The sequence below is a fragment of the Panthera uncia genome, chromosome B1, assembly GCF_023721935.1.
Source record: "Panthera uncia isolate 11264 chromosome B1, Puncia_PCG_1.0, whole genome shotgun sequence".
NCBI classification, from domain to species: Eukaryota; Metazoa; Chordata; class Mammalia; order Carnivora; family Felidae; genus Panthera; species Panthera uncia.
Window position 1 is genome coordinate 123,121,943 of NC_064811.1, and position 19,008 is coordinate 123,140,950.

The window sequence follows — 19,008 nt, forward strand, 5'->3', positions numbered from 1 at the left end:
GCTAACTACATGTATAGGAATTAATGCTATGAAAAAATTCATTTTTCATTAATGCTAATGAAAAAAAAACCATGTTTAAGTTACATCAACACACACATATACAATATTTAAAAATCTGACCCACTCTATATTTTGAATGCAAATCAATAATTCACATATCACATAATCTAACTAAAAAATATCATACTACGATATTAGAATCCCACTTCAGATTTTTAGGAGAACTTATTATGTACGAGTGACATTATGTTCTGATTTACCCAGAACAGTCCTGGTTTATGCTGGTTTTCCCGGCATGATTACCAATAATGCCCTGTTTATTCTTACAAGTGCCATATTTTGGACAATAAATATAATGTGGTCATTTTAATTAAAACCAAAGGATCAGTAAGTATTAATTTTAACAGAAACTGCTTTTCTTTCTCATTTTTCTCAAGGCCACTTAAAATAGACGAGAAATGAAAGAATGGGGAAATGTAAGGGAGACTGGAAGGTAGATGGGAGGTTGGGTTTTGGATGGCAGGTGTGTGGGGTCAATGGGTAGACAGATAACTGTTTGTTTGTTTGTTTGTTTGTTTTTTGAGACAAAGAGAGACAGGGGAGGGGCAGGGGAGCAGGGGAGGGGCAGAGAGAGAGGGAGACACAGAATCTGTAGCAGGCTCCAGGCTCTGAGCTGTCAGCACAGAGCCTGACATGGGACTCGAACTCACAGACCGTGAGATCATGACCTGAGCCGAAGTCGGATGTTTAACCAACTGAGCCACCCAGGTGCCCCTTGATGTATGACTTAAAGGATAAAAAGAAAAGAAAGCTTAGAAATGCCAAATTGAGCTTAGAGCTACAGTGATAACTTATTTGCAATTGTAAGGTTTCTTTATTTTATTTTTGTTTATTATTTTTGAGAGAGAGACAGAGTGCGAGAGGGGCAGGGGCAGAGAGAGAAAGAGGGAGACACATAATCCAAAGCGGGCTCCAGGCTCCATGCTTTCAACACAGAGCCTGAAGCAGGGCTCAAACCCACAAACTGTGAGATCATGACCTGAGCCAAAGTATGACGCTCAATCGACTGAGCCATCCTGTAAGGCGCCCCTGTAAGGTTTTCAATTTCACTGAAGAATTTCAAAACTCTACTTAGTTCAAACACGTGAGGGACTTCTAGCATACACGTTTAATGTAGAGTAGAAATACGCCACACTAATTAGCTTGATTTTAGAAATAACCATTCATGATTACAATCATGGCCATTCATCTTTACCACATTCATCACAGAAACACTTACCAATTTAGATGAACGACAAGTCACTGGCCAACAATAGATCTACCTGCCACACATCTATTAAATACTGGAACTGGGCTTAAAAGATATAATTCCTATATTTTAAGGAGTTTTAAAATTAGCAAAACAATTTTAAAGCAGTCATTTCAAATCGTTTCATTTTTTTACAGACTACCTCCATCAATAAAAGATTTCTGGCAGAAAAAATCTGATGTTTGGAATTGTTTTAATGAAAAGCAAATGTATCATATTCACATGTGCTAATGGGAAGCTGTCGGCAAGTACTGCACAGTAGTGCTAAACTTACGGTATGTAACTAAGATGCTTCTGACAAACAAATGAGTGAGCCACCAACCAAGAAAAAAAATCAGCAAAGTGCCTCATCGATAGCATACTGATTATTTGGGGATAATAGATACTTGGGAACTGCCTGGGTCACATAAACTTTTCTCTAAGCCTCAAGGAGAAATGGAGACGATAAGGCTCCCCTCTCCTATGTCACAGAGGGCTAAATGGATAAGAAAAATAAAAACATGTTGAAAGTTATTGCTGACACCTGAAGTAATATTTCAGTGTTACTTCCATTCTTTCCATAATTCTTCAAATAGTAAGAATATTCCAGTTCATTAAAATGTCCTCCTTCTTTATAAGACTACATCTGATGATAACTGTAATTTGATTGACTAGCAACAGCCAAGGGTTATAGTTTCAAATTTTATTAAAAGTGATATTTGCTCGCAAATTAATTGTAAAAATCATATTTCTTTTTGGCCTTAGGTCTATACTGCTGTGTTTATTCTCATGGCTGACTTGAGGTCAACGCTATAAAATATCACGAACATTTTCTCTAGCGCTTATCCACAAGGCTATGGCTTGTAGCATAACCTGTTGAAGAGATTATCAACATTATGTTTGGTATTTCAGTTACACTTAACTTTAGCCTATGATTTTGGGAATGTATGTGGGACACGCTTGGAACTGAGTAATAATCTATATTTATTTAAACAGCTCAAGGTAATAAATATCTTCAGTATGTAGATTTTGCAGCCATGTGTATCCATCCAATATCTTTTCTAAAAGCACGGGGAGATACATAATTAGTTATACTTATATTACTCGAAGTAGCCTTTCTAAAGTGTTTGGAAAGTTTATGCTGCTCTTCTAATACGTGTTATATTCTAAAATGAAAGTTCCTAAAAGTTGGTAATAAGTGTCTTACACATTCCTAAAACATCCTTTCCATTATGCTTATGGGTACTTAATAAATGCTGAATTTATTTCAAATTCACATTTTGAGAAACTTTAATAAATTATTATACTCTATTAATGGAGTTATGCTATATGGTTTCCTTTCTAATCCTTCTTTCTTTATCTAATTTGCATTATTTTTATACTTTAAGATTAGCCACAGCTTCAAATCCAAGTGTATAATTAAGATGTTTGCTAATTACACAGGAAAATCTTTTGCCAAAGATCCTTAATAAGCATGTTTCCATTATCCAAAGCATCAGTGAACATAAATTGGGGGTCTTAGCACTGCCTACAAACCACCTTACTAAATTAACATGGAGTTAATGGGCATCGGGCTTGGGGACCCATGCTCCCAGGTGGCCACAGCCACACTTCATTTCTTAAGTGCCAGCAACAGCTGTGTGTGTGTGTGTGGGGGGGGGAGGGTGCATGGAGGGGTACATTAATGTGAATTTAAACATGTCCCAGTCCCACTTGGACCTAAAGGAGTTTCACTCATTCTACGTGGATGTTACAGTAACTAGTATGTGCTTCCTGGCTGCCCTCAGCTGCCAAGTCCTTAATACCAGCAACATTTGGGCAGCTACTTTTTCCCGGCACTGCTGGAGGCCAGAACTCTACAGGCTCTCCACGATTGTTCCTCCCCCTCCCCCCCACAGAAGCTGTGCAGCGGGGAGGCCCTGCTTCCTATCTTGACCAAAATGCAGAACAGCAAGCAGGGCGCATCTGGTGGAACCTTATAAAAAGTGTGAAGAATTCGCATTGAGATCTCACGATTCACAAAGGCCTTGAGACATGGCATGGCAGGTCTTCCTTTGTGGTTTACTCTATGTCCCAAGGTGGACAGGACCAGTAACATACTTTTTGACAAACTACTGGTGTGGAAGAATGATGGCTGGATAGGAATGATTTCATTTTTGCACCTCACAGTAAGATGGTGGGATGGGACTCTCCCATGGTTCATGTTACTTTCATCGTGATCTTTCTCAAGTATGTTCAATTAAAGATATTTTAGTTCAAGAAATGGGTAATTAGGACAGCCTTCCCCCTGCCCCTTCTGGGGTAGAATAAAAGACTAGTATGAGATTTTTTCAATCATGACATTTCACTGGAGAAATTTAAAGTGAGAATTCTGTCATTTTAGAAATGTCTTGAAGTTTTAGGTCTTGGCAGTAAACATTAGAGAGAATAGACTGAGGTTATACAAAAACATGTCTTTTCTGTTCACGGGCCAAATATAATTTCTGGTTTGAAGCCACAGGACAGTAACAGTACCCACCCATTCCTCTCTCTTCTCTCTTGCCACCCTCGCCTTGCTCCCGTTTGCCCTATCCTCCTCATCCTCTTTGTTTGTGTGGCTTCTCTTTGCTTTCCTACTGCCAGAGAAGACATGCTCAGAGAGTTAGGGGGACAATCGAGTATTTCTGTGTCATAGAACCAAAGGAAGGAATGTCACCATTCTATAGGTTTAATAGTTTTGCAGCAGGACCTCTCTAACTGGTACTAACAGGAAAAAGAGCACATATTGTTCCCAAGGCAGTACATACTAATGGGAGTGGGGCAACCATCCAGGGGCAATGTGCCTACACTACTTTAGGAATAAATGATTAGCTTCTCAATGGATAATAAAAAAGTGCATTTCAACTGTTTATAAGTACTCCTTGAGTGGTTAAAGAACTTGAAGACAGTGTTTTAAAAAATATCTCTGAATAGTCTCATGTTAATGAACAAAATTTAATAAATTAACAGGCATTATCAATGTTATTAGCATAGAACACATGCTAAGACAAACTCAAACCTAACTTCTGACCACATTAAAAGACTTTCCACATTACACAGGCCTGCAGATGATAACTATATGAGGTGATGTATTATGCGAATTAGCTTGTGGTAATCATTATACATGCACATTATATCACAATACCATGTAGTACACCTTAAATATATATAATCTTTTATTTGTTAATCATAACCTCAATAAACCTGAGGAAAAAAGACATTCCGAATGAGTGGATCTCCATATGTTTAATTTTAATATGTGCACAGGGTATCTATAGACATCTTTGTATCTTTAATAAATATAATTTTGTGGCTACCGTAGAATATATTTATTCACTACTTAGCAGGTAACCAATATCCACACACTGTGTAGAGGTATGCTGTTTTTGTGGGCAGTGCAATGTTGAGTAACGAGATCTGAGCCTAGACAAGAGGTAACAATCTTGGGGAAGTTCGATCAATACATAAGAAAGTAATTAGGTCTATGAAGTGGGCAATGATAAGTTTGGGGTCGGTGGTACTGACAATATATTTGGAGAGTCAGACAATGGCAGGGAGAAGTTGTTGCATCTTTCTATGGGAGGTCACAATTTACAATACCCCTCTGCCATTAATTCCCACCATGTCCTGGTTTGCTTCTAGTGTGATTCATGTTATACGGAAGACCCATGTGGACCAGGCCACCTTCCTGTGTTGGGAATCCACCCAAATTTAAGCACAACTGACCTCCCCTCAAAGAGGGGAGTCCCTCAGACCAGAAGCCAAATCTCAGAAGAGAGACTCAGGGGAATCTGAGGCAGTCAGAATAGGGGTTCACTAATTGTGCAGAGAGGGTAACAAGGTTCTGAAGACAACCCCCAATGACGTATTCTGACACTTTCCCTGCCAGAGGTACAAAGTCAGAAAGGTGCAAAGTCAGCACCTCCCTACAAGGTACTTCTGGGGGCTAGACAGACAGCCAGACTTATGAAGGTGAAGCAGCATGTCTTCGAGGTCTGGCCAGGTTGAGACTACTTTAAATCAAGCAAGAATCTTACAAGAGGAAACAATGTCAGAGAAATGGCCTCTTGGTGGTAGGTTTGTATTAAAGCAAGAGACTGCCATAGGATTGAGTGGCAGGGCTGAGCATAAATCGTAGTTCCAAAGCTCTCTGTGGCACGACTTCTTTTCTTTTTTAAGTTTATTTATTTATTTAGAGAGAGACAGAGACAGTATGAGAATGGGAAGCGCAGACAGACAGGGAGAGAGAGAATCCCAGGCAGGCTCTGCACTGTTAGCACAGAAACTGACATGGGGCTCGAACCCGCGAACTGTTAAGATCATGAGCTGAGTCGAAACAGACAGTCAGATGCTTAACCATGCCCGTAGCGCCCCTGGGGCCTTACTCCCACAGAACTGTAAGCAGTGGTGGGGCAGGGAAGTAGCCGGCACCTCAAGGACAGCTGGGGTGGAGGGTGGGCTGGTTACATGGAACACCTTCTACCTGCACCTTGCCATTTATGTGCTGATACATACCCCAAGGAAGTCTCAGGGGGAACAACAAAATGACAAATCTTTTACCCACAAAGCCCTGGACAAAAAATGCTTAGCGAAGAGGGAAAAAAAAGTGGGAAAAGACTGGGATCGACTTATTCTACAGTAGAGGGTGAGGAGGGACGTGAGAGACGAAATAGCAATTTCAAAAACTTAACAAGGCACGTGGCAAACCCTGGTGAGGATCTGCTTTCTATCCCCATTGAAGTTAAGATAAGATATAAAGGGTTTAAAGGGCAGAAGAAGGGATTGAGATTAGATATCAGGAGAATTTCCTTCAAGTGTTCTGGAATGCATTATGGAGAGAGCCTGGAATGAATTACCAGCAAGAGCACGTAGTAATATTATTTCCTAAAAACTCTAAAGTAATAGGTAGACAGGCATCCTGCTTGCCTGAGTGCAGTTCTGTCCAAAGGTAGAAAAACGTGATTCAATGAGTTACTGAGATCCAGTGGCCCCACAATGGAAGAAAATCAGACCTCCACTGTACGATCAGACCTCCACTGTACGTTCCGGCCTTTCATTTGTCTGAAAGGAACTTCTCTGGTTCATATTTGTTTGAGAAACAGGAATAAATCCCTTACCCCTATAAATGTGGTAAGAAATAAATTTAGAAGTATTTTTCCAAAATAAGCTCAAAAGACAAATACTGCGATGTCAGAATGCATGCCTGGAAGAAGGTCCAGCACCATGGAAAAAAACACGTCAAGTCCTCTATGCTCTCTTCTACCCTATCCCCCAGCAGTCACACCTTGTTTGTTAGAAACAATTTCACCACTATAAGCTACAGGACTGTTTGCTTTAGTTCTGTGTTTAAAATGGGCTCTTTGGTTTTCTTCTAATCCTGAGACTATGTAATTTTCTTAGTGGGGAAAAAGCAATAGTAAAGAGCTACCATTGATTGGGGATCTGTATGTTAAGTGCTAGGACACCATCTTTTAAAAATATCTCATTTAATCCTCCTAAGGGCCTTGTGGAGTAGGTACTATTGTCATCCCCATCGTACAGAGGGGTGCAGTGGTTTGCAGGGGGTCACAAGGATGGCACTTGTGACTGTGGCAGAGTCAGCAGGTGGTGGGCTACTGTAATGACATGGAAAAACAGAAGAGAGAAACCCCATTACGTTTGCAGATGACATCAAACCAAGAGGCCAAAGGGGTGTGAAAAAGGGCCAAGCCCTCAAATGACTTAAATTTTCGGCAAGGTTACCATTAGGTTACCTGTACTGAAGAGATTATTAATCTCTTTAACAGGAGGCATATAACAGCCTGTACCAATCCACAAGATATTTTCTTTCCTAATTCCTTAGGCAGAACAGTCAACTTCTGTGGACTCGGGGGCTGCTCCTGTAGCAGACAACCCAGGCTTTATGCTTTTGCTCCATGTGAAGACACCATAATCCTGATGGAAGGAGATACCAACAGGCAGAATTCAAACTGGTCTGTATGAAAAATAGAATTCATGGGGGAAGAAACTACTACTTCTGATTAAAAATAAAGTTCCTAAGTTCCATTGCACCTGAGAGTTGAGTTCTTTGCACAAATAGATATTTGAAATCAAATGAACATTATTAAGAAAATACACATTATTTATCTGCTTTGTAAATTCACATTCTTTAGGAATAACTATGCCATGCTCAAGATTGATACAACTGTATACGCAAAACAAAACACAAACAACTAAGCAAAAAAAAAAAAAAAAGTAGAGAAAACCTCCATCTAGTTTTATAACATACTTAAAATAAGAAAAACAGAGCCATGATAGCTATGGACGGCAAGCAAAAGTTCCCTCCCTCAGTTAAAAAGTTAATTCTTTAACAGCTGCAAGGGTTGCCTTCTTGGCATATGTTCGAGCACAGAATTTATTACACAAAGCATGATCTCATTGGGTATGCAAGGTAAATAGTCTCATTAAGGATGTTTTATGAAGAAACATTACTGTTCTAACAAGGTCAAAGGGTGAATAAGGTATGAGAAAGAGGCAGAAGGCAGTGACCTGGAAACAGACTACAGTGCACAGCTTAATTTACTGTGCCTTCCTGAGCCCCAGCACGATCCTCCATAGGCTCAGGCCAAAAAGAACTGGTCAGATGCTAGAACACATGCTGGGCAGAAAACCCATAGAAAGGGTCCCATGAACACCTCCTCAAACCAGCAAGTCTGCTAAATAGGATCTACCTTAAGCAATTGTATGTATGTATTTATAAAAGTTTATCCAATAGATATATTAGGAGGTTATTTACCCTAGGTTAATGGCATTTTTCTTTATAATATTTTCAGCAAAACATTCTGTAAATAAGCTCTCAGAGAACATTTAAAATATAATGCTTTAACATTTGCCTGAGTGTCACATTTAGGCAGGTTTCAGTTATTCCGTTTTTCCCTCTTAGCATCTGCTCTCACTTCACTGCAATGGCTTCTTCGTCTTGGACTCTTTAATTGTACCCAGTGACCTTACGACTTACAAGTATTCAAGAATTCTAATGCAACGAGGGAAGATGCCTAAATTCAATTTCAGATTTTTTTATGACTAGTATTTGTGTACCTGAGAAATAAAAACTATGGAGTGGAATGGAAAAATATGCAGATTAAGAGAATAGTTTTATCTCCAATACCAGTTTTTTTCAAAATATTTTATCCTTAGCTCAATACTCATTCTGTAAAAGAATTACTTAGAGCCACATCATTATAGTTTTAATTATCTTTTACGGACTATTACTTAACAGCATATTTTATATAAAATTGTCTCAATTTTAAGCAAATTATAAGTAACGCTTTACATTATTTACATGAAAAGTAAACTGACTAGGTTCTAGTCGAGACTACCAATGTTGAGATTATAATTGAATGATTAAAAATTATTAAAACTTAGCAAGAGAAAGAATTGAACTAGATAACAAAACACAGAATAATAATACCATGAATTGATATAGACACATACTTTTCACAACTGGCATAACACAGAAAACATTCTGTATTTCTGACTACCATTAGTCTAGTGTTTTAACATTTTAAAAATGCAAGACAAAGAAGCCAAGCAGAATTAAAAAAAAATATTCATATTAGAAGCTAAGACTAATATAAAAAAAGGATGAGTGTAATAAGTACATGTTAATGAGTTAACAGGATGCCACTCAAGTTGGGGGGGGGGCAATTAAATAGGCCTGAGGGAAGAGAGAATGTCAATGTTTGTATCTTATATGCATTTTAAATAAATATTACTCTACATTTTATTCCACTGACATTATCAGAATAAGTCTAAATTAGGAATTAATAGTAGCCAATGATGCATGTACTTGAAAAAAAATTATTTTTCTAGGCTGGGATCTCTTCAGGATACAGGCTGAATTGGTCTGGAAACTCCCAGATAAAGCAGAGCCAAACCAAATGGCCTTTTTTGAATAAGTGATTCTCTTACATTTGCTTCTCATGGTTTCATTCCAACTTTTCTCTGCACACAGAGTTAGTACTAAAACATTTTGAGGCGCTCTGATGATGTCTTGTGTTGGCAGGTCTCAGGTCCCTGCTGAGGACGAGGCCTTCTCAGCTGCCTGGTGGTGAGCAGAACCATGCCAGGGTGGGGGCAGACACACATGCCTGACCTCGCAGCTCTGTTTAGAAGATGAACGGCTATTTTTTCATCTGGTATTCTGCCACAGTGTAAATTCCAGAGCTTTGGTGACTCTCTCAAAACCTAATTCAGCACGGCAGGCTGGACAAAAAGAGTCTTTAAAAGAATATGCTTTCCACTTAAGTTTCAAAAATATTATTCAAATGTATACCACTTAGCTACACTAAAAGCAAAAGGTCCAAGAAAGCATTTAAGAAAGTTGTTAATAAATATGATGCTAACTCATCAAAAAGAAACTTTTAGGAGAAGTAAACATTAGATCCCTTTTTATATTGAGTGATTCCTTATAATCTATTTTGCCTTCACAGAGGAGAAAGAACAGTAGATTTAGATGAAAACAAGTCAGCCCATCTCTGCCAGAGCTAGAAGATGAGCTGCCCTGAGGAGGTCTTCTGGAGACGATTTAAGTAGTTCCGGAAGGATAATTGGGCCATTCTGGAAGTTTTCCTTTTGGGCTGTAATTCATATTTATGCCACTGTTAGTAACTTTTAAAGTAATGTCACATTTACAATAAGGATATTAAACAAAAACACTTAGGGTTTCTTCTCACAAATTGCCTACCATTTTCCTATCAGTATTCTGCTTATGTTCCAAAGATAGGTTTCCCTTCATTTAAAACATAGTCTGCTAGCATGTTGTGATTTTTAACACTTCTATATGTAACTGGGAAGAATTCATGGTGTCTTTGATGATAAATTTCACTGATGGCTTTGCTGATGTTAGAACAAGTCTCTTCTAGTGTAATGGGGTAGCCCACGGCTGTCCCCCCAGAGCAGAGGTCTTTGCTAGGAGTCAGTTCCTCATTGCTGATTTGGGTTAGCTCCAATTTCATGCTAGGATTTTCAAACAGACAATGTGGTTCTAAGTTACACACCATGTAAAGCACAATTTTTAGCGTCCATAATAATTTTTAACTTCCATAACTGAATGGGGATGATACAAACCTATAACCTTCCCTGCAAAGAATTTGTATTCTTTAATAGCAATTTCTTTGGGCCCAGAGTTAGGATTAGAAATTCTTTTCTTTTCAATTTGAGAGAGTGTGTGTGTGTGAGAAAGCACACATGCAAGGGGGGAGGAATGGGGGGGTGACAGAGAGAAGAGAAGAGAAGAGAAGAGAAGAGAAGAGAAGAGAAGAGAAGAGAAGAGAAGAGAAGAAGAGAGAGAATATGAATCCTAAGTAGGCTCCATGCTCAGCACAGAGCCCAACACAGGGCTTGACCTCATGACCCTGGGATCATGACATGAGCCGAAATCAAGAGTCAGACGCTCAACCAACTGAGCTACCTAGGCAACCCTAGAAATTCTTTTTTAGATTCAACAGGGGGTGCCTGGGTGGCTCAGTCAGTGGTTAAGCATCTGACTTCAGCTGAGGTCATGATCTCACAGTTTGTCGGTTCGAGCTCCACATCAGGCTCTCTGCTGACAGCTCAGAGCCCGGAGCCTATTTTGGAGTCTGTGTCTCCGTCTCTCTCTGCTCTCCCCCTACTCATGCTCTCTGTCAAAACTATATAAACATTAAAAAGAAATTTTTAGATTCAACTATTCTCCCTTTACAGACATGATCACAGAGAATAAAAGATCATGAGATATGCCCAGAATAATGATACACTCTACATTCATTTGTTTGGTTTCTGTATTTTCATGCTCAGAACTTGTCTAAGCATTTTATTGCACAGCAATAAAGGGGGAAAAAAGGGAAGATAAATAAATGAATGCTTTGCTGACATTCGAAAACTGGTTATATGTCTTAACGTGAGGACTACAGTTGCCATTCTCTAACAAAGCTGTTAAGGGAAATAGAGAGTATGTTAGGTTTCACCCCAAGCCCCAGTGAGCTAGGCTAGTCTATCCAGAAAATAACTGCAGCCAGGGGCTCAATGAAGCCTTGGTATGATAACAAAGGCAGGTCAGGTGCCCTCCAAGAAGCAGCAAGCCAAGTACAGTAGGAGAGGGCAGGCAGCCCTGCCACTTCTGACCCTGAGAAAGTCTAATGAGAGATGAAAAAGGGAAAAGCCAAAAATAAGTGTTTTACCTCTTTAACTTCATAGAAGAACAAGACTAGAGGCAAGATCCAGGAAAAAAGGTACTCTCCATCCCTAATCTTAGGGTCCAATTTGTACTGCTGAGTTTGACACATCAGCATGCTTTCCTTTCTGTGGATGCAATCATGGGAAATGATTCTGCCCTTGACCCTGACACATCCTTGGGGAAGGGGCAGGGATGCAGAGAAAAGCTGTGATCTTCTCCTGCCACAGATGGACCCCCGACGATTCAACGTTGGATATCTATATTGTGAGCACTCTAACAGAGTTATAGCCTTCTAGAACAAGAAGGAACATCACAGATCAGCCAGTTTAATCTCCTCATTTTAAGTCAGATGAAATAAAGTTCCAGGAAGATGAATTCACTGAGATTCCAACTGGTAAAGGGGATTTCTACACATGGCCTCATCATTTCAAGTATAGTAGCCTGTTGGTTGGGTCAGCCATAAGGATTTTTACAGAGGAGGGGCTCAGGGAAACCCGTGAAAACACATTTGCTCAGCAAGACATTTACCTGTATTTATTTATTATGAAAAACATTTGATGAATATTATGAGGGAGAAGCTAATGACCTCTCCCCAGGACATTCGATAACTATTTTAATATCTGCCAATAAACACAAAGCCATCCAGATAGAATTCCAGCTTTCTTAAAAATAGCTTCTTTGGGATTATGATGAGAAGTGGTCAAAGTTGGATAACAAAGTTACCCATGACCCTTGGTGGCAAGCTGGTTAGCAGACCAACGATGTTTGCAACTTACAACGATTTTAAGTTGTCTTATCTGTGTGGAAGGACATCTGTGTTGGTAATGACATCCCAGAGGCTATGCCTTGATAAATGATCCAAATAACTGCCACGTATCCTTCTAATTATAAATTTCAACAAGACACTGAATAACTGCTGTAGACCTATCAAAGTCCTGTGATTTGAACTCAATTTTTATAATACATGGGATGCCAGTCATGAGCTGAAGCTCCTGAAGGCAGGTATCTGCATAAACATGTAGTTTTCCTGAGTTCCAGGAAGCATTTGGAGAAATAGCTCTTATGTGCCTATAAATGCCCTCCCTTTTTGCCTCCATGGAACAACTACATGGCATAAACTATGATCTCAATTTTTGGTAATATTTCATATGCATCAGTTTGGTCAAGGAATCACTTACATGGATTATTTCTAATATTTTCAAGTTTTTAATCTTTTATTTTCAGGGAAGCACTATCAACCAGTGAAAAGACATATAGTATATTACAAAAAAAGTAGAGAAAAGAGACCAGAAATTTTGGGAAGAAACTCTGTAAGATATATTATTCAGCTACTTGGATGACTGATTGTCCATAAATATTTTAGTTTATTTCCCAAAGTGTAAATAACTATTAAAAGATATGTAATTTTTAAAGGCTTAGTAAAAGTAACAATATAGTTAAGGAGTTCAACTAATAAAGGATCCAAAAAAAGTGGAGAGAAGCAGATATTATGAAAACGAGGATTGTCCTACCACTTTCACTGTGATCTGTGCACGGTCTTCCTTAGAATCACCTGCTTATTTCAAGAAGCAGAATCTTGGCCCACCCCAGATCCACATGTCAGAATAGCTACAAGTGGGGTCTGAGAGTCTCCATTTTTTAGAAACTCCCATGTAGATTTTTTCTACATTCTGAAATTGAGAACTACCAACCTAAAGGTTCTGAATGAGATTCCAGGAAGAGGAAACAGAGTATCTGGAAAAAAGTGCTTTAAAAGAAAGGCAAGTAAGAAGGGAAGGAGGGATACACAGAAATTAAAAACAGGGTCTACATGAAGATTTCTCAATCGTATCACCATTGACATTTGGGGCCACAAAACTATTTGTTGTTGGGTTCTGTCCTATGCAACGTAGAGCCCTATGCAATTTAGCGGGATCTCTGGCCCTTTACTCCCCTAAAGGCCAGTAGCACACTCTCACTCTAAGTTGTGGCAACCAAAAGTATTTCCAGACTTGGCCAAATATCCCTCCAAGGGATATAATTGCTGCTGATTGAGAACCACTGGCCTACGCTACGGAAGTTGATAAAAACAGGAACAGTAAGCCAGAAAGATAATTAAATTCCTAGACTATATAAAAACAAGCAAATGAGAACTGAAGTAAGCAGCATGCTAATTTATGATGCTCCTAAAGTTAGTTTCCTTGATAGCAAAAGTCACAAACTGGAAAGTAAGCTAAGTAAAATTAAAAAAAACCAACAACAACAACAACAACAACAAAAACCCTTCATTTTCATCATTCAGAATGTGGCATATTTCACAAAAAAATTGTATTTCTGATATCTCAAAAAGAAATCTTAAATTCTGACAAGATCTGCCTGTTTTCTCCCATGGCAACAAATGTCTGGAGCTGAGAGCTGGCCATGCCCTTTCAGATGAAGCACTGAAGGTTTTCCCCTGCTCTCTACAGATAGGTGAATTCTATACAGAATTCCTTATTTGTGTCACCGGTGTTGTAAAGGATTGGAACCTATCCATACATTTAAAACTTACGTTTAGTTTTCTGGAAATCCAAGTCTTATTACCAGTGCCACACCACAAACATATTTTACGAGCAACATGGGCACAACATACGGTGCACTAGAGAAGTTCCTGCAGCTTAGTGTAATCACAGCATCAGGTTTACAATTTAAAAGGCATGGCCAAGTGCCCTACCACGCCCAAAGGGTGTGTGTACTGACTGACAAGTGCATATCCTGTAGGTTATTACACTCATAAAAAAAATGAGTAATGACTGACTGACTTCAACATTCTCACATTAAAATTCAAGCTGGGCTTTATACAATAGGCTTCCTTACTAACTACCCATTAAAAGAATATCTGTTCCTGTAATGAAACAAAGCATAATCTTCCTTCAGCTGTGTTGCTGGCACTGCTCCCCTTGGTCAACATCCTGCTGACACCACCTGGAGGGAAAAAGGTGCACACCCCTAGGTTTATAGCCTGTTTCTCATCTTCGGAAGTTGCACCTTTTACCCATCCCATGAATGCTAGCCCTGCGCCCAGCCAAATTAAGTGTGCAATTAAACCTGACTACTGTGTGAAGGAATTTCCAGGTATAACCTGCCCAGAGTTACTTCAATCATGAGTGTGGTTTCATGCGGTTCAGTTAGGTAGGCACACATTTTCCTAATGGGTGGAGGCCTCACAGACACTGTCTGATAACATTCTCCTTCTTCAGCTTGTAGGTTTCTCTATTTCCCAGAAACGGAGCCAGAATACTGTCTTCATGTTTATGGTTATGAACACAGCATTGCTTATTTCTGCTTTATTCAACTGGCCACCCAAACATGGGCTGAGCGTTTGTTTCTGTCAATCTTGGTGAAGTTCTTGGGAAGATAGGTCCCTCTCTCACCTGAAATCAGTACATATACCTGACTTTGACCTTGGGTTACAAATGTTCTGGAAACCATGATTCCACTGATGTAGCTCATGATCCCTGGGATTTAGGATCTCACTAAGCTGCTCAACTAAATCTTCATCTTAACCTATTCATCTCAGGTTTCCCTCACTCCTGTGTTTCCTTTCCATTACCTCTTGGCTTTGTCTTTTCAAATTTATTTTGGGAGCTCATTTCTCTAGCCCTTTCACTCCAGGTCAACTCAAACTAGCCTCTCTTGACCTTAAACTTAAACTTCACTACAAATTACCAGACCAGGGCTAGAATTTCCACCTTAATAGCTATAAGAGCTATCCCAAGATGGCCATTCTCTCATGTTGGGGACAAAAACTGTGGTTAAATAAGCATAATTTGGAAGTTCAAAAATCACATAAAATTCCTCATCAGTAAATGAAGAGATACATAAAAACTTTTTTGCAATATATTATCATTTAAGAAGTTGCCAAATTATACTATATAAGTCAACATTATGATCAAGACTTATATGTTTTTTTTGGAAACTGCACCTTCTTGGTAAAGGGATGGAAAAAACAATATTTATAGAAATTTCTTAAAATATCATCCTTGGAATCTTTGTTATGGGACTGTTTACAAAATGAAGCCTACTGTGCCTTTAATAACTATATAACCAACCTTACAATTTTTTGCTGAAGTCAGCTTAGCTATGTATGTGCAAGGTTTAACTGCATGCTCATTCACTCATTTATTCTGTAAGCATTTATTAAACACTAACCGACTTGTTCCAAGTGCTCTAGATATGAAGACAAAGGGACAACTTTGCTCCTAAGAAAGTCTTGACTAGTTGGCATGAAATACCTATAAACAAATAATTGTAATAAAAACTGATAAATGCTACAATAGGGGCTTTGGAAGCACAGAGGAGGTACTAATTAACTTCATCTAAGGAAGTAATAAAAAAACTCTATACAAGAAGTCTTAATAAAATACATACATATATAATATCTGGAACAGCCTAAAAGGGAGTGAAAGTTCTTTCCAACTGTGTAAAAGATTGATCTGTGAGGGCTGCACTTAATGTGGAGGTGATGCAGTGTTTGAAGCAGGCCTGGGGTGGGTGATGGAGACTAATTAGCATACGGAAGGAATATGTAGGCCATTTAAGAATTGTGCGGACAAAGGCACAACCAGAAAGTTGTGAGCAAGAAATCAGAGTGGCTTCATGGAAAGAAGTGGTGCCAGGGGGTAAGGGGAGAGGGGAATGAGCTGGGTGAGTATGTAGAGGGCCCAAGTCAGGAAGCAATCCAGAAATCCCAAAGCAGCAGTGTGTTTTGATGGGTATAGGTTGTTAATAGTGTGATGGCAAAATAATGGTCCTCCAAAGACATTTACCACCTAATGCCCAGAACACGTGAATGTGTTATCTTATAGGGCAGAAGGGACCCTACAGATTGAAATACATTAAGGTAGGAGAGATGCCTTTAATCTGGCTTTGAAGATGGAAGAGAGTCATGAGCCAAGGAATATGGGCAGACTCTACAAGCTGAAAAAGGCAAGGAAATGGATTTCCTCCTTGAGCCTCTACAAAGGAACAAAGCCTGCTGACATATTATTTTAGCTCAGTGAGACCCATTTTGGATTTCTGACCTCTAGAACTATACGGCAACAAATTTGTGTTGTTTTCAGTTTGTGGTACTTTGTTATAACACTGATGGGAGACGTGTACACATAGGAATACAGGTGGTTTTCTTGGCCTTCCCCTATGTCTACTGCAAATGAGAGGACTTTGCTGTGCCTGACAAAGCGTGCTGTCACTCAAACCACTGAGACTGACTGGCAGGAACTTCTCTGTAGCGCAGGACCAGAGGGAGCTGTGGGCGGGAGAAATCACTGGCGGTGTGGAGGGCACACTGGAGCAGCTGGAAGGACTAGTTACACAGGGTAGAGCCTAGGAGTGGCACAGAACCTTTCAAGGGGCAGGGTAAGCAGGTAGAGGCGAAAGGGGTGTATGTGAGTTGAAAACAAACCAAGCCTTGTGTTCGCTGCGTTATGTTCAGTCACGGGATCCTATTTATTTTGAATTTCAAATAACCTAAGGGGAGGCTTCAGATTCTGTTTATTAAAGAAGAAAATGAGTCAAACATTTTGAAAAAAACTGACCTACTGGATATGAAAGCTTGTTGGGAATGGGGCAGTTAGTGAACCTTAGAGTAAATAAATCAAATACAGCTAAGTCTTTTAAGTTTTATTTTGAATCTGTCTTAGACTCCGGAGTATTTTAATCAAATCTCTTATATAATATTTAAAGCCTGATAAGGATTTTTGTTTAATCATGAAACAACTGGAAAGCCAACAATATGTCACCACTAATATTATCTGGAAAGAGTTTAATGATGTGACCAAACCATCTCTACTGGGAAAGAATGGAGAAGGGGGTCAAGATGTCCTTTGCTCTGAAGAACAGTGTGGAGAACAGACCCACTTGAGGTCTTGGACGACACCACATACACAAACATCTGACCCACTGACTACCAGCTTGAGAGGGGACAGCCACAGTGCTGGCATGGGGGCACTCTAAGTGTGTGTGTGGGGGGAGAGGAGTTATAACCTAGCTCCTTTTCTCTCTCCTCAGTGGGGGCAAATGTCTACACATGTCCAGGGTATGAGGTAGGAGCAAATGAACAAACGTGAGGTGACACCTAAAATGGCATTTCTAAATCTGCTTCCTCTCTCGTAAAAAATCACAAACCTTTCCATGGACTCTCTCACCCCCCAGTTTCTTTCCTGAGATTATTCTCAGACTTCTCATCTCTTTCCTCACTCTTGGCTCCCCAGAAGAAAGCTGTAGGATCACTGTTTCAGACTTTTCCTCTCTGACGTTAAGAAACCTACCTTCATCTTTGCATTCTGAACACTCTGTCCCCAAATATTTGTAGCATTTAAATGTAAAATTTAAAAAGTTATTGCTTAGAAATGCACAACCCAGTAAAGTCAGTGGACTAAACGCTAACATGGACCTTTGCAGGGCTGTTAGAGTTGACAAGGAAAATACAAATATGTATTAACTTCAAACATCATTTTTACGGGACCTCTCCTGATAAAGAAATATTTTCCAAATGCTGATTAGTGATTTACTTAAAAAGAGAAAAGTAATGCTAAATGGAAAAAAATAAAACAATGGTGCTTTAAAAAAAACAAAACAAAACAAAAACGAGGGCGGGCGACTGGGTGGCTCAGAAGCTTAAATCATGGTTTATGGGTTCAAGCCCCACATTGGGCTCTGTGCTGACGCCTCAGAGCCTGGAGCCTGCTTCGGATTTCGTGTCTCCCCCTCTCTCTCTGCCTCTCCTCTGTTCATGTTCTTTCTCTCAAAAATAAACATTAAAAAAAAAAAAAGAGGGGCGCCAGGGTGGCTCAGTTGGTTAAGGGTCTGACTCTTGGCTTCAGCTCAGTTCATAATTTCCCACTTGTGGGTTTGAGCCCCACATTAGGATCTGCACTGACAGGGCTGACAGTACAGAGCCTGCTTGGGACTCTCAACTACTCCTCTCTCTCTGCCCCTCCCCTGAAGCACAAGCTCACTCGTGTGCATGCTCTCTCTCTCTCTCAAAAGTAAAGAAATAAACATTTAAAAAACAAACAATGAAAGGGCTTTCTTATCCTAAGAAAACTGCTGCCAGTGTTCTAGTAACCCCTAGAACAGATGTTCTTGGCTCTAGTGTACTGATGTACAATGCATACTATTTTAAAAGATGCCCGTGCTCTCTCAGATTTACTGCATGAGGGTCTCTGGGAGTAGGGCACGGGTGAGTGGGTTTAAAACAAAGACTTGACAGATGAACGTGATATACAGTGAGAACCAAGAATGACTGATCGTTTAATTACACAGTCCTCTTGGGCTTCCTGTTGTTCCTTTGCATTATCTTTTGAATTTGGCTTAAAATTTCTAACTTAACTCAATTTATCAAAAAATAGGAGTATATACAGAATGGAAAGGTGTTTTTATTCTATAGGCTTTAAGTGTCTGCTTTAAAATTAAAAACAAAAAAGTGAGCTACTTAACATATGCAAATGTTTCTAAGTCATTATCATGAAATGCCAAATAAAGATGA

The 19,008-nt window shown here is 39.5% G+C and overlaps 1 protein-coding gene across 1 annotated transcript in view; it reads right to left on the reverse strand.

Annotated features, from left to right (window-relative positions):
- NR3C2 (nuclear receptor subfamily 3 group C member 2) overlaps window positions 1-19,008 on the reverse strand; it is a 346,649-nt gene that overhangs the window by 73,174 nt on the left and 254,467 nt on the right. The window lies entirely within an intron of this gene.